The sequence below is a fragment of the Grammomys surdaster genome, unplaced genomic scaffold (assembly GCF_004785775.1).
Source record: "Grammomys surdaster isolate TR1022 unplaced genomic scaffold, NIH_TR_1.0 99, whole genome shotgun sequence".
Taxonomy (NCBI): Eukaryota; Metazoa; Chordata; class Mammalia; order Rodentia; family Muridae; genus Grammomys; species Grammomys surdaster.
This window is the reverse complement of record NW_021604578.1, coordinates 15,722,068-15,736,256: the sequence shown is the minus strand read 5'-3', so window position 1 is coordinate 15,736,256 and position 14,189 is coordinate 15,722,068.

Sequence of the window (14,189 nt, the reverse complement as noted above, 5' to 3'; positions counted from 1 at the left end):
TGCCTCTCTGCCTCTCTGCCTCTCTGCCTCTCTGCCTCTCTGCCTCTGTCTTTGTCCTCCAAATACTGAGATTAAAGGTGTATGCCACCATACTTAGAAATAACAGGCAACTTTAAAGTCTAACTCTAGCATTTAAAATGCTTTTAAGATTTAAAAAATTTTTTTTTATGTGCATGTGTATGTATACACGTGGACGTGGGTGCCCAGAGACGTCAGAGGAGAGCATCGGTCTTTTGAAGCTGCAGTTACAGGAATCTGTGACCAACTGTCTTGGGTGTTGGGACCTGAATATAGCCTTCAGCTTGAAGCAGCAAATGCTCTTAACTGCTGAGCCGCTTCTTATATTGCTCAAATTCTTTTTAAAAGTAAAAAGTATTTATTACCTTAACACAGTGCTAACAAAAGTTTTCAAAATGCAATTAAGAATGTCAGTGAATGCATTAAGCCAATATCATGGAACTATAAAAGTCAAAAACTGTCTTAACTAACTCAAATATTTAGACAGTTTTCCCCAAAACTTCTAGCATGAGAGTTTACAAAATCCACGAAATGTTCCACGTGAAGCTTTAAAAAACTCAAATGATCAAATATTCTAAGAAAATTTTTTTTTAGGCACTTCAAATGTCACTCATTATTATCCTCAGCATTGGGGCTACAATCTGCAGGTAGGTGAAGTACAAACAGTGGTTTGTATGAAATGCTAATCATTTATAAACTGCAGGCACTAAAAGCTTTCAACACATGAGTTTTAATGCAATGATCTAATTCTCTGATGGATTGAAATGTCCTGTCTCCCTATTTTTTGCAACTTGGAGAGATTGAGAATCTACTATGAAAAAACCAAAATCACATTTAAAGAATCAGAAAGGACACAAGAAATAACTTGCAGTTTATTGGAAGATATGATTCCATTTAACATCAAGTAAAGTAACCTCCTACACTGAGAAGTATTATTTTTGATACTATCCACTGTGTTTTAATACCTTTCAGATTTAGAACATTTATGAGTTGGGCATGGGAACACACACCTTTAATCCTAGCACTCTTGGATTTCTGTGAGTTCAAAGCCAGCCTGGTCTACATAGTAAGCTCTAGGCTAGTCAGAACTACAGAATGAGAACCTTTCTCAAAAAAGTAAGTAGGTAGGTAAATAAATAAATAAAAATTAAAAATAAAGAAAAGAAAAAGTAAAACATTTATGATACAATTTCTCCCCAATTTTAAATTGTAACTTAACCAGAACAGAAAATTCAAGACAGTTGTAATACATATGAATATGAGGGTAGTTAAGGATAGCTTACCATATATTACCATTCCCTTGAGATCCACAGACCACAGTGGTGTTGGTGCAGACAGAGAGGAATCAGAAAAGGAAGACCAGAGGTCCAAACACAATTCCTCCTTGTGACAAGTGAAACATGTCAGCCCCATGAAAAGTCAACTAGAACTTAGGTCATGGGTCATGAGAAACAAAAAGAACAGGATCCTACCTCATATCACATGCAACATTGAAAATTAGAGTAAGATTTGAATTTTTTAAATGAGGTAAAAATATTTAAGACAATTTCTTATGATCTTGAGGTAAGCACACCAGGCTGAGCAGAACAGAAATCTCAGAAGTCAAAAAGGGAAAGAGATATTTGATTAAATAATTAACAACTTTCATTTGGCAAAAGATATTATACACAAGGGGGAAAAACCACAGAGATATTTTCACATATGTAACAAACTTTAACACCTTTAAAAACTGAGCTCCTAGAATCTGAAGACGGAAAGATGGGCTATGGAAATGAAATGAAGACAAAAGAAACTCAAACAGATGTTGGACACACGAGAGCACACTCAGCATTAGTGGCAGAAGACAAAATGAAAATCAATCATCAGAGACAGGGAGGCTGGTAAGAATTCCGGAGGGGCATCCAGTGTTGGAGAGAAGGCAGGAAATGGGAGGTGGTGTGCTATTCCTTTGAGTAATCTAGCAATATCTATTAAAATTAAAAAACACACATACCGTTTGACCAAGCAATTCCACTTCTGGGAATCTATCCTATAGGGAAAAAAGGACCAGTATGTAAGTGTGTTAAGTACACAGATGTTCACTGAAGCATTGTTGCTGTGCACTAGGACTGGTAAAGGCAGTACTGAATGTAATATGAATGTCCATCAATAGAGAAATGAAACTGCCAAACGTCTATCATGCTTAATAGTATATAGTCATTCAAATGAATGGGATAGAGTTGTCTCGATCAAGTTGAAAGACTGATAATGTGAGAAACATGGACAGGAGAGTAAATGCCTTGCTGAGGCAGGTACAGTGCATGTGAACACACTTTCCTGGGTTTAAAGTGAGGGACAGAAGCACACAGCGCAACCTGACATGAGCTACATGAGTGATAAATGGAGACAGGGTTTGGTTTGGGGGGGTTGGGGGGGGGTTCGCTGGTTAGGATGAGCACAGTTATGACATAGCAGTCTACATTAGAAGTGTTCCAGGGCATTTGTGTTTGGTAGACTGTCACTGAAGGAACCAATGATACCTTGTTGGCTCACTCTCATCTCACTTGTATTAATTCTTGATGGCTTACCAAAGTCTACCTTTTCCCCTTGTCTCCTCTATGTATGTTCCATAGTTCCACTATATTCCATTTCCAGGAACTCCTAGTCCATTTCTAAACCATCACTCTAAGGGAAACAATTCCAAGTCACACAACACAGTGACAAATCTTCCGGTAGTGACGGTTTTTCAAAATTTAAAAAATAAGAAGTGAATGTAATTACCTAATAATTCTAAGATTTAAAAGAGATATATATCCAAGATAAGACCTAAACTGCATTCTAGAGACATTGGCTTTCTGGGTATGCTCATGTGGATGGGGGGGGTAAAAACATGTACGCATACACACATAGTGTACAATCATGTACACACATGCATGTCAGGTACAAACATGTACACACATGTATGTGGAGGCCAGAGGCAATGTTGGGTGTCTTCTCCAATTGTTTCCCATCTATATTTTTGGGAAAAGCTCTCTCACTGAATCTTGTGTTCATTGATTGGCTAGACTGGCTGACAAGTGAACCCCTAGGGATTCTCTTGTCTTCCTCTCTCCACCACTGGGATTATGGCCACTCTGCCTTCTACATGGATGCTAGGCATTTGAACTCAGGCCCTCGTGCTTGGGTCGTCAGCACTTTACAGACTTGAGACATCCTTCTATCTCAGTAAACTTAATTTTAATATCTTTGTCTTCATCAGACAGATGATGCCCCCAAGTTCTTTTATTTCAATGTGACACTAAAGAACTGCGAATGAGAAAATCTACACTCTTTTATATTTCCACTCATACTAGCCTAATGGCAAGAGCCTGACATATTCATGGTAATGGTTGGGATTTAATGTGGACTAATCAAAGAGGAACTATCATGACAGGTGAGTCAAAGTTAACCCCTAGGTGCAAATGAACAAGGAGAAAAGTATCCTGGAAATTGTTGGACTGTTGGGATAAGAACCCAGGCATCTACAACCAATACTGACCCCTGGCTATAGTTGGTATGAAGCCTGGGCTTTCCAGTCATCTGAGCCAGTCAGCTTGCTTTATGTCATTGAGACACTTTTGGTTAGGTCTTCTATTAGTTGTAATCAAAAGCTGACCAATCAATAAAATCCTCAATGGATACTATCATGTCCGTGCAGAACTGTTTTCTGGAAGGAACTAACTCAAATGTTCCAAATTTCTATTATTTATCCAAGGTACCCTCATGTTCAATTTTCCTTGTTTAGTAACATTTGAGAGAATTTTCTGAAAAAAAAAATCCTTAATGGAAATCCTCTAGCTAACACGTGGTCACTCAGGGTAAGTTCCTAGTGACAATTCAAGAGCGATTTACCTAGAGGCATCAGACCCATGAAATCTCAGAGCAGCCAACATCTCTCACTACCATTCCACTTCATCCTTCTCTATGCCCCTTTTTCCAACACGTTGGGCAAACAACTGTTGAGGGTTAGGGATAGTGGTCTTTATGTACAATGTAGGACATTCAACTTTATTCTTGGCTCTTCTTTACTAGAAAAGAAAATCCCTGTCCACCTCCAATGAGTAGGACAACCAAAGATATCTCCAGACATCATCAAATGTCTCCAGTGTGTTCTGCAGCACAACTTTTCTGGGTCTCTTCTAGGCTAGTGATCTCTGTCTTGCCAGTCTTCCTCTCTCACCATCCCTTAGCATGGAGGCTGAACTTTCTTGCTGTCCTTTTTGAAAAAAAAAATGGCTGCTTCCTTCTGATTGTGGATTCTAATCATTGCTTGAGCTGTTCCAAGAACTGCGCTCCAAGGTACTCCCTTTGTACTTCTCTGAAAGTGATTTTCTGATGAAGTATGTGCTCATGTCTGTCACTGACTCCCTAGCTGAGTCCCTAGATCCTGGGTCACTGGTTTCATCCATACCATGTTCCATCCCTACCTCTCCATGACAACATGTCATTCTTTCTAATCTATATCTAGGACTAAACTTACTTATTACATAACCATCCCAGCTCCTCAAATTTACCTATAGTCTCCATAAAATTTCAGGAAGAACAAAACAAAACAACACCTCTTGGTTTTTCTTGTAGAAGTGGACAAACTTCCTCTAAAGTTTAAGGACCCCAAGCCACTAAAAGCAACTTGGAAATGCATAAAGTTGAAGGATCAGCAAAAATATCAACAAGATTCACTATCAAGCCATGATCAAGGCAGTGTGGCACTGACATAAGGACAAACAGATCAATGAAACAAAGCAGAAAGCCTGTCAACAGACACTCACATGCAGGGACAATGGAGCTTTCACAAAAATACACAGAATGTCAATGGACAAAGGATAGTCTGTTCAACAAACGGCACCACAAGTGTCATTTGTTTATATGGAAAAACAGGAACTTTCATTCACATCTCACTCGATGTGTACAAATCAACTCAAAATTAAGCACAAATCTAAACATAAAAGTTTTGGAAAACAGAGAGGGAGATGTTTGTTACCTTGGATTATGAAGACTTCTTAGACTCAACACCAAAGCATTGAAAAACAAATTAACAGGCTATCAGAACTCAAAGTTATTCTTCTGATTATAAAGAGAATGAAAACCTACAGGCTGGGAGACTACATTTACAGGTGCTACATCTTGTACCCAAAATGTTTACAACTTGAGATGTTTCAGATTGCTGAATATTTTAGGTTTGGGGTTTCTAGGTCAGAGATGTAGCCAACTTATTTATAAAGGTCAAAATTATCAACTTCCCCAGTGTCACCTGGAAGTGAATGGATAATCAGACACGCAACAGAATATTACCTAGCAATATAAAGAATTCGTAGTAACATTTGCAACATCTGTTAGAACACGGATGGACTATAGAATAGTCATATTAAGTGAAAAAAGTCAACCAAAAAGGGGAGGTGGAGGAGGGATGTTATTTACAGTATCATTCCACTTAACATTTTTTAAAGTGAACGTACTCTCTAGGGATGGGAAGCATCTATAGTTGCCTGGGGTACATGGGTGATTGGAATAATACAGACAGAAGGAACCTCACAGGGAAGATGGGAGGTCCACAATCTTGCTGCTGCTACTGGTGGTTGCGTTTGCAGACTTGATTTCTGTACTTTTAATTTTGCAGTAGATACGGAATCTCACGAATGTAGGGCAAAGCACACTATCACTGAGCATCCACACAACCCCAAATGTGGACTAGAAACTATGTGCACTCTCTTGCCTATGAACTAGGTCTCAGTACAACTGCCTTCATAGTGGGAGTATGTAAAAGTAACTTTATTGTCCTGTAGTAATTGTTGCCTCCGAAGCTTACGGGCTCCATCTGCTAACCTGGGCGTAGTCCTGGAAGCTTCTAGCCTCAGTACAATCTAATCTACACCTAGATGTTTTTCAGCATCTGAGACTTACTAATGAATAAACGCATCCTTTCTAGCCCTTTCTGACCTCTTGCTCCTGGCAGGTTCAATTCAGCTGTGTGGCTCAAAACTCCTCTCTACATTGACTTATTCAAATTGGATTCTCTTAGCTTCTGACTGAATTGCTCTGCTTAGTTGCATACTAACTTTGGCAATATGTTCTAATCTTCTGGCTACTACTCATTTTCTGGCTCTGTCTTCACCTGTGTCTAGCTTGTTCTCTCTCTGCAACCTGTCTCTGTACAACTGTCTCAGTAAAACTGCCTCCCTCTTTTCCTCTCCTTCTGCCCCACCACCTCTTATGTTGCCTCTTTCTTCTCTGTCTTCTTGTGAGAGCTGGGCAGATACTATTCTGTCAAATCTTTCTCTGATTCATCAATTTATCTGCCACTCAATTAGTCATCACTTTCAAATACGGGTGTTTCCTTTTACAATCTAACTTTATCTTCGCTGTTTGAGATTAAAGATGTAGACTAAGGGTATGTTTGCAGTCCATCCAGAGTAGTCACAAGTTGTTGGATTAACATTCCTCTACAGAGCAAAACTGTAATGTCAGTTGGTAGATCACTCTGGGGTAGAAGACCACGTAGGGGTAACCCTATTAGGTAACCATATTTTTTTTTGGAACAGCTGAAATTGGCTCAGATTCCAGGAAAGGAAGCAATTGGAGGGATGGCTGTTTTAAAATTCTGCTAATGGCTTCAGTGCAATAGAACTCCCAGTTCTTTGGTGCGTTGACATAATGCAGTCTAGATACCCTGTAGTGGTAGATGTGGTATGCACTAGTGTGTGGACTCATTTGGCAGAGCCTCTGGAAGTGCTGAGCAAAGATATTTGCTATGATTCTTCTCTTAGAAATCTGCAAAGATGAGCTAGGTGTAGTGGCACACGCCTTTAACCCCAGCACACGGGAAGCAGAGAGGCAAGCAAATCTCTTAGTGCAAGGCCAGCCTGATCTAGAGAGTGAGTTCCAGGACATCGAGGGCTGTTATACAGAGAAGTCCTTTCTTGAAAGAGAAGCTGGTAATGGGGCCCGGGGAGAGATTTGTAAAGCTGGGACTGGGAGGAGGGGGACCTTGGGATATGGGATATAAAGCGAATGCATAAATAAATCTGCAAGGACAACCACTGCCATTGCTATTCTCTGTTCCTCACAATGTATAATGCAGCCACCTGGAGCAAAATACACAGAGAAAGAACGACAGAAGGAAAGACGCAGACAAACTGAAACAGACCTGGTATAAAAATAAGGAGCCTGAATTCTCAAAGATAATAATTAAGTTATGTGCCCTGCCCAAAGTTTATGACAATATTTGTCCGTGATTCCACCAGAATCAACTACATTAACATACAAATAATTCCTTACAATGCCAGCATTGTTCCCCTAAGACATGAAACCTGTGTAGCAATCTATTAATTCATCTCAGCACGTGATGTCAAGTGCGGCTTTCAAACACCCTTCAGCTCTTCCAAGTGTTCTGTGGCATTTAACATTTAAACTAATTTACCCTAGACACAGAAAGCAAAAAAGAAAATCTTTTGCTTATTCTTTCATATGGCTGACTCTTGATTTGTTATGATCCTAAAGACTATGCTTTATACCCCGAACGACAAACCCCCTGGTGAACACATTCACGTGACACTGTAAATAAATATGAGAACTTCAGCTTCAGCAAGGAGGCCAAGAGGAACAGAGATAAGGAGACACACAACTCTCATTCCCCAAACCCCCGACTCACCCTCCTGCCATCCTGTGCCCACCCAGAGGGTAGGTGACCACTTCCTGAAAATACACATGATCACTTATTCACAGCAGCTACACTTGTGGAAGTCACACAGTGCCAAGTGCTTAAAAAACAATGCCTTCTTCAGTTGCTTAAAAATATAAATCTCAATGCTAACCCCTGCTTCTACTCTGGCTTGTCTCATTAAAAACTTATCCACTACCACTACACGAAAAGCTACCACCATGGAGATCCATGGTTAAGGGAGCTCGGACTCAGCACTGGGTGTCTCAGCAAGGTTAATGCTATGGATCTGTAGGACACACCAAAAGTTAAAAATCGGTTCTCCTTGACCAATATGGGTACAAAGGACATCCTACATTTTTTCCCTTCTTCTTTTCTTAGGCAGGGTTTTACACAGTCCTGGCTGTCTTTGAACTCAGTGGAAGATGACTGGACTTCCAAATCTCTTGTCTCCACCTTCCTAAGGGCTGAGATTATACAGTGCTAGAGACTGGAGAGACACCACACTGTCGCCAAGTGGTCTACCAACTGAGCAATCCCCAGAGCTCAACACAACAGATTTGTGTTGGTTTCTCTGTCTCTATCTCTCCTCTTCTTCTTTTCCTCCTCTTCCTCCCTTTCCTCTTCCTCTTCCTCCTCCTCCTCCTCCTCCTCTTCTTCTTCTTCTTCTTCTCTCTCTCTCTCTCTCTCTCTCTCTCTCTCTCTCTCTCTCTCTCTCACACACACACACACACACACACACACAGAGAGTATCCCATGTAATACACATATACATAAAGATTTTTTTCATTCTAAGATATTAAAAAAAGAAACTTCCTATGTGAGATGCTACTTATTCATATCTATAGGACAATCAAATTTATTTAGTCGATCAAACCTTTTCCTCTCATTTATGTCAACTGGACTATCCGTGCAGAATTTCCTAATGATAGAAAAATGTCTGGGAAAATGTTGTGGAAAGGAATCAAGGCTTGGAGAGTCTCTAAGAAGGAGTGTGGAGTGCCTAAAGGCTCCCCAGGCTCGCCCTACATTCTAATGTGTAAATACAGGGACATCCTCAGTTTGACCCAGAAGAAGTGACTTTACATACCAATAGGTTAAAAGACAAAGCAGGTATAGTCTTATGGAAAACAAAAAACAAAAAAACAAAAAAAAACCAACCCAGCCAAATCTCAGAGGAGACTGCAGAAGAGAAGGAAACCACTAAAGTACTTGATTTTCCCAGGCCACCACAGAGTGAGGAACGAGGATTTGAAGCCTCCTCAAGAGACACTCACAGATATGAGGGAAGCCCGCTTCTCCCTGGCTCCTGTGTGCAGCAAAGGGCCTAATTTGCTTCTACACAATGGGGTAAAGAAGAACAATAGTGAATTCAGAGGACCGCTCACATGTCTAGTTGGATGATGAATATATAGTTACCACAGCTGGCACTAGATCCCCTGACTGATCTCTTTATCATCCTGGGGTATGCTTTGTTCCTGGTGGTGCTGGGGTTTTGACTAGTGTGCTTTCCTTCGGCTGCAGCAGTAAGTGGAAACTTTTAAGAACTTGCCTGACACTCCAGAATATTCAAAGAAGCTGTGACAAACTGGTGACGGGGGCATGCTGTGAAGCTTACTCATTATTTGGGCCACAATATGGAGGCCAACATCAAGCTCTGTACCTACAGAGCAAATAGCCATGGTCTGCTAAGACTCAAGCATGTTGGCCTCAAGACTAAAAGATCACACCCGAGTCTGTGGTAGTTGGGGACACTCAATCTGCTCATGTTTTAGAATCAATTTTACTGGCTGAGCCCAACAGATCCCAAACCTTCTAAGTTGCTAGTTCATCACTGATCAAATAAAGAAAGTTTATATAAAGTTCCTCTTAAGGATTCCCCAGGCTTTGAACCCTATGATTAAATGTCTTCATTTTCCTCAACACTTACCTGTCTCAAACCACAGTTCCAAGAAGTAACCTTACAATGTCCTGTGGAAGAATTGATTATTCTGGGAAAGGGGCCACTAAGCACTGGGAGCTGGAACTCCCACATTATGGTGATATAAAGACAGTGTGTCTGTCCCCGTTATATAGGCAGAAACTTAAGGTTATGGCCAGTCCAGTATATGTCCTACCCAAAGCCATGAAACTATCTTCTTCCTCTCAGAAAATCCAACAAAACAGCCTCCTAGAAAATGCTTACTAAAATGACATGGCTTTAAGAGTATTTCCTCAGGGCTGGAGAGCTGGTGAAGAGCACTTAGGTTCTTGGAGAGGACCTGAGATCAGTTCCTAGCACCCACACAGAAGTTCACAACCATCTGTAGTTCCTGTTCCAGGGAATCTGATATCCTCTTCTGTACTTCATGAGCACCAGACATGTGCATGATGTACAGAGGCATACAGGCAAAACACTCATACACATAAACAAATAAGTCTTTAAAAAATGGTTTAGAGGAGGAGGAGGTGGAGGAGGAGGGGGAGAAGGATGAGAAAAGGATTACTTCTGCTGCCTACTTGTAGATTTTTGGCTAACCCAACAGCTACAAATAAAATAAATGACATTGGGCTTGTTGTATTTCCCAGTACTTAACAAATACACTGTACAAAGGTATGCTAGGCATAATCACAAACATTTTAAAAATATTAATTTCACCCTCTCAACAATTCCGGGATGGAGTAATATTTCCATCTTGCAGATGAGAGATGAAGGTGCAGAGAAGTGATGTAACCTTCCGAGGTCTCAGAGCTGGTTAGTGGGCAGTGACCGAATTCAAATCCAGGCAATGCTCCAAAGCCCTGTCTAGTGATTTCCTACAGATCAGTAGGCCGGAGAAGGTAACGTTTAGTGAGAGATCTGTCTACTCTCAGTCCCCTTGGTCACACTATGAGCTGAAAAGGAATTGCCTATGGAAAAGAATTCCCAGATTCTGTTAGACTCAAATTAGCTAATGTTATTCTAGTAAGCATGAAATTTATAACCTCCCTTCATGCATCTGAGGACTCAAAGGACCAGCTTCACTGACACAGACCCCAAAGCTCACCCAAAAATTGTAGTTCACAGCTGGAAATGGTGTTTTAGATTCCCCTTAAGAATTTGTGGGTTTCCCCCATCCCACTTCGCCATTCTAATCTCCATGTTTAGAAGTACATATGAATTTTGGTGATCCTAAACTACATCTTCTCAAGATAACCCAATCCTCTCCCCTGGAGCAGAATGAAGGAAGGTCTTTCTTTAATTTCCAAAGGTAAGCGCCCCCCCGACTTGCCCCCCCTTTTCCTCTCCCATCACTGCAGGGTGGACAGACCCGTGCCTGAGAAGGAAAGCTGCAGATGCATGCCAAATGCCACGCTGGCTACTTCATGAATATATAAATGTAGCTGACATTCTCCAAGCCCGAACCCCTCTCTTTACTCTGGGATATATTACACCACTCACTCTCTCTATATAAACATGCCACTTTAAATGCTAATTCAGACACAACACTCGATTTTTTTTCCCCTTCGTTTTGTTTTTGGATTTCTAACATTCAATATGACACTGGCCCTCTATTTGGCTTTGACAGTAGATATTTTGAGTTCTTACTTCAATATTTGTGGGAGAGTGCTACAGAGAAAATAAATTTGTTTTAAAACATAGCCAAATATGGTTTGCATGTCTTCTATTTTGCTTGAATTAAACCCCTTTCTTCTCTTTCCAGAAATGTTGCCTTCGTCTTGCTGGAGATCTCACAAATCTTTTTCAAAACTATTGCAAAACTAAGGTGACTCCCTCTCCCTGCATTCTGGAAATAACCTCATTTTATCCAAAGGACTTTTCGAAACAACCAGGCAAGGCATAATGTTCTGAACTTAAGTCTTTTTTAAAAAGTACACAGAACTCTACATAATGAATTGCATTCACCTGAGCCTATTCAATGACTTAGAAGGTCACTACCTAGCTTGTCTTAAGAGGAATTCCAAACTCAGAAATGCCCTGATTCAGTATAGCGAACACAAATGTATCTCTTGTAAAACATACTCTAGTCTCAGGTCCAGCAATCTCAGCTCCACCAGGATCTCCAGGGACTAGCACTATTCTCTGCTTTGAAGGTCCTAAGTACTCTTGGACAACCATCTCTGTCTCTCTCTGTGGGTCCCTCTTACTTCTCACAATATTCCTGGATACCCTTGGCTCTGCTTATGTAAGAAAGACAGCCAGGAAGAAGTGGAATAAGTCTATTGCCTTGTGTGTATTTATTAACCTATTCATACAGGAAGGCGTTTCAACGTCTACTCAAACATCCTGAAGACTTGTATCTGAACACTTTTGCTGAAAGGCAGTGACAGGGCACCCAGATGGGTAGTAAAAGGATGATAGTTGTGCCTCATTTTGTGTCTTTCTGTCTGCTTTACATTGGAGGAAGGCACAGGGCAACAGCAAAACCTCACACACAGGTGAGAAAAACTGCCCATCAATGAGGTCTCACACTGGTAAAGAAATGCTTGTCTTTTTGGAGGAAGACTGTCCCCTCAAGAGATACAGGCTGCAAGGGCACCTGGCAGAAGGTAGGAGGAAGACTATAACCGAGCTGACCAGGCTCTGATCTGGTATACCCTGACTGATATCTCTCCAGCATGACTGCTTGCCCTTCCCTTTCTTAGTCAGTTTAGAGTCTTTGGAGCTGTTTAGGCTCCTTTTCAACAATCTAAATTTGCTAGTCATCTTTGGGGGGCTTCACTGAGCCAGTCAGCAGCTCTTTTGAATTGTTTAGGGACCTGCTGATATGACAAGAGAGTATGAACTCTATAATTTCTGTGTTGGAAATTACCAGGGGATATTATGGTACACAGAAAACCAAGTGTGTCTAGGAGATCTATACTGTAAATTATATAATCATGGAAATACTAAGTTTACTGTCTTGAGGCTCACTAGAGAGAATTCTGGCTGACTAGCTCTTTGTAAATGGAAGGATAAAACATGATGATTATCTGAGGGTACATCCTGAATCAATTTGCTCCCAAATGTCTTTTTATGCATTAGCGTATTTGTCTATGATGACTGGATTGGAGGCTAAAGGTCTGATGGCTATAGCAAAACCCCCTTAGAGGTTCATTGACATGAAGGATTCCTGGACTCTGACCAGACAGGTACTTCCTCTGGCCCACTTTGGGTGTAAGTGCTCTCTCTGGCCCACTCTAGGAGTCTCTAGTTGACTAGCGTCTTAGAGGTATTGAGGTATAGAACACCATGCTGTGTAGCACTCTTGTAGAGGACTACATACAAAGAACAGATATCCAAGATCAACTTGGGGCATCCAGGGCTCCTTTATGTGTTTATACTTCCAAAACGGCTACATTGAACAAATCCTTTCTGGTTCTTATGATTACTTGGCTATCTAATTGGCAGGTTGGGCTGGGTGGCCAAACCTAGCATGTCGAGGCAGCCAGAGTCCATGTTTTTAACTTAAAACACCAGTCACGTGGCCAGACCACCAGAATTTCTGCTGTACCCCAAGGCAGGTACATGTAAGTTCAGTATTAAAGGGAAATATCTTCAAGATCCACATGCATGCACTGCTGGTTCCTAGGAGTACCAGAGGCGGGGGATGGGCTCTGCTCTACAGAGAGACGAGGAGCTGAGCTTCCTACTGGCCTATCACAGTCTATTAGACTCCTAATGTACATCTACCATGGCCGGCACTAGTGGGCTATAGCTACTTTCAGAACTATGAAAGGACAGGGTGCAGAGAGAAGAAATGGCAGTTGGTGGAGATGCCAGTGTTGTTGCTACATCAAGAAGTAAAATAGAAGAAGGCGCTGCACCTGACTCTCGAGTGCCATTCTTTGGCATGTGCACACCACCCCTCTAGAGCTGCTTCTACTTCGGGTTCCTGCTGCTGGGTACCCCTAAAACCCATCTCTAAAGGTTGTGTGGCCAAAGAATACAAAGTTGAAAAACCACCCAAGTATCCTCCATTGCTTCTACTAGAATAAAGGGGGTGAGTGCAATGATTTTATAGATTCGCAGGCCCACAAGGCTCCATGCAGAAACACGACAAGGCTCAAAATTAGGCATGGTAGAGGGAAGAGCATGATCAGTAGGGAGAACCTGTTGCTAAGAGTAGATAGTACGGTTTCATCTGCTTTGAGGAAAAATCTGAAAGCCCATTTAAAAGCTAGGAGGAAAGGGGGTGGGAAGAACTGGCTCTAGCCAATTTCCTGCTCCTCTCTCCAGGGCATAACACGACAGAGACACTCTAGGGAATTCCATAAAAAAATAAATAAATAAAAATAAAATAAAGTAAAAGCCTCTGTCCCGGGGGGGGGCTGTTTATTTAGGCAATTAACAAAGCACAAAGGGGCCTTTAGGGATACATGGTAACTGTCAGGGATGTCTAGCTTTTCTTCCTAGCTGTCTATCAGTTCATCTTTGCCTTTTCCACTTTTTCTACTTTCTTTGCCTAAAAGCAAACTCCCTAGGGGCAGCTTTCTATTTTAAAATGCAGGCAAGTCCTCAATAGGAGACCAGCAA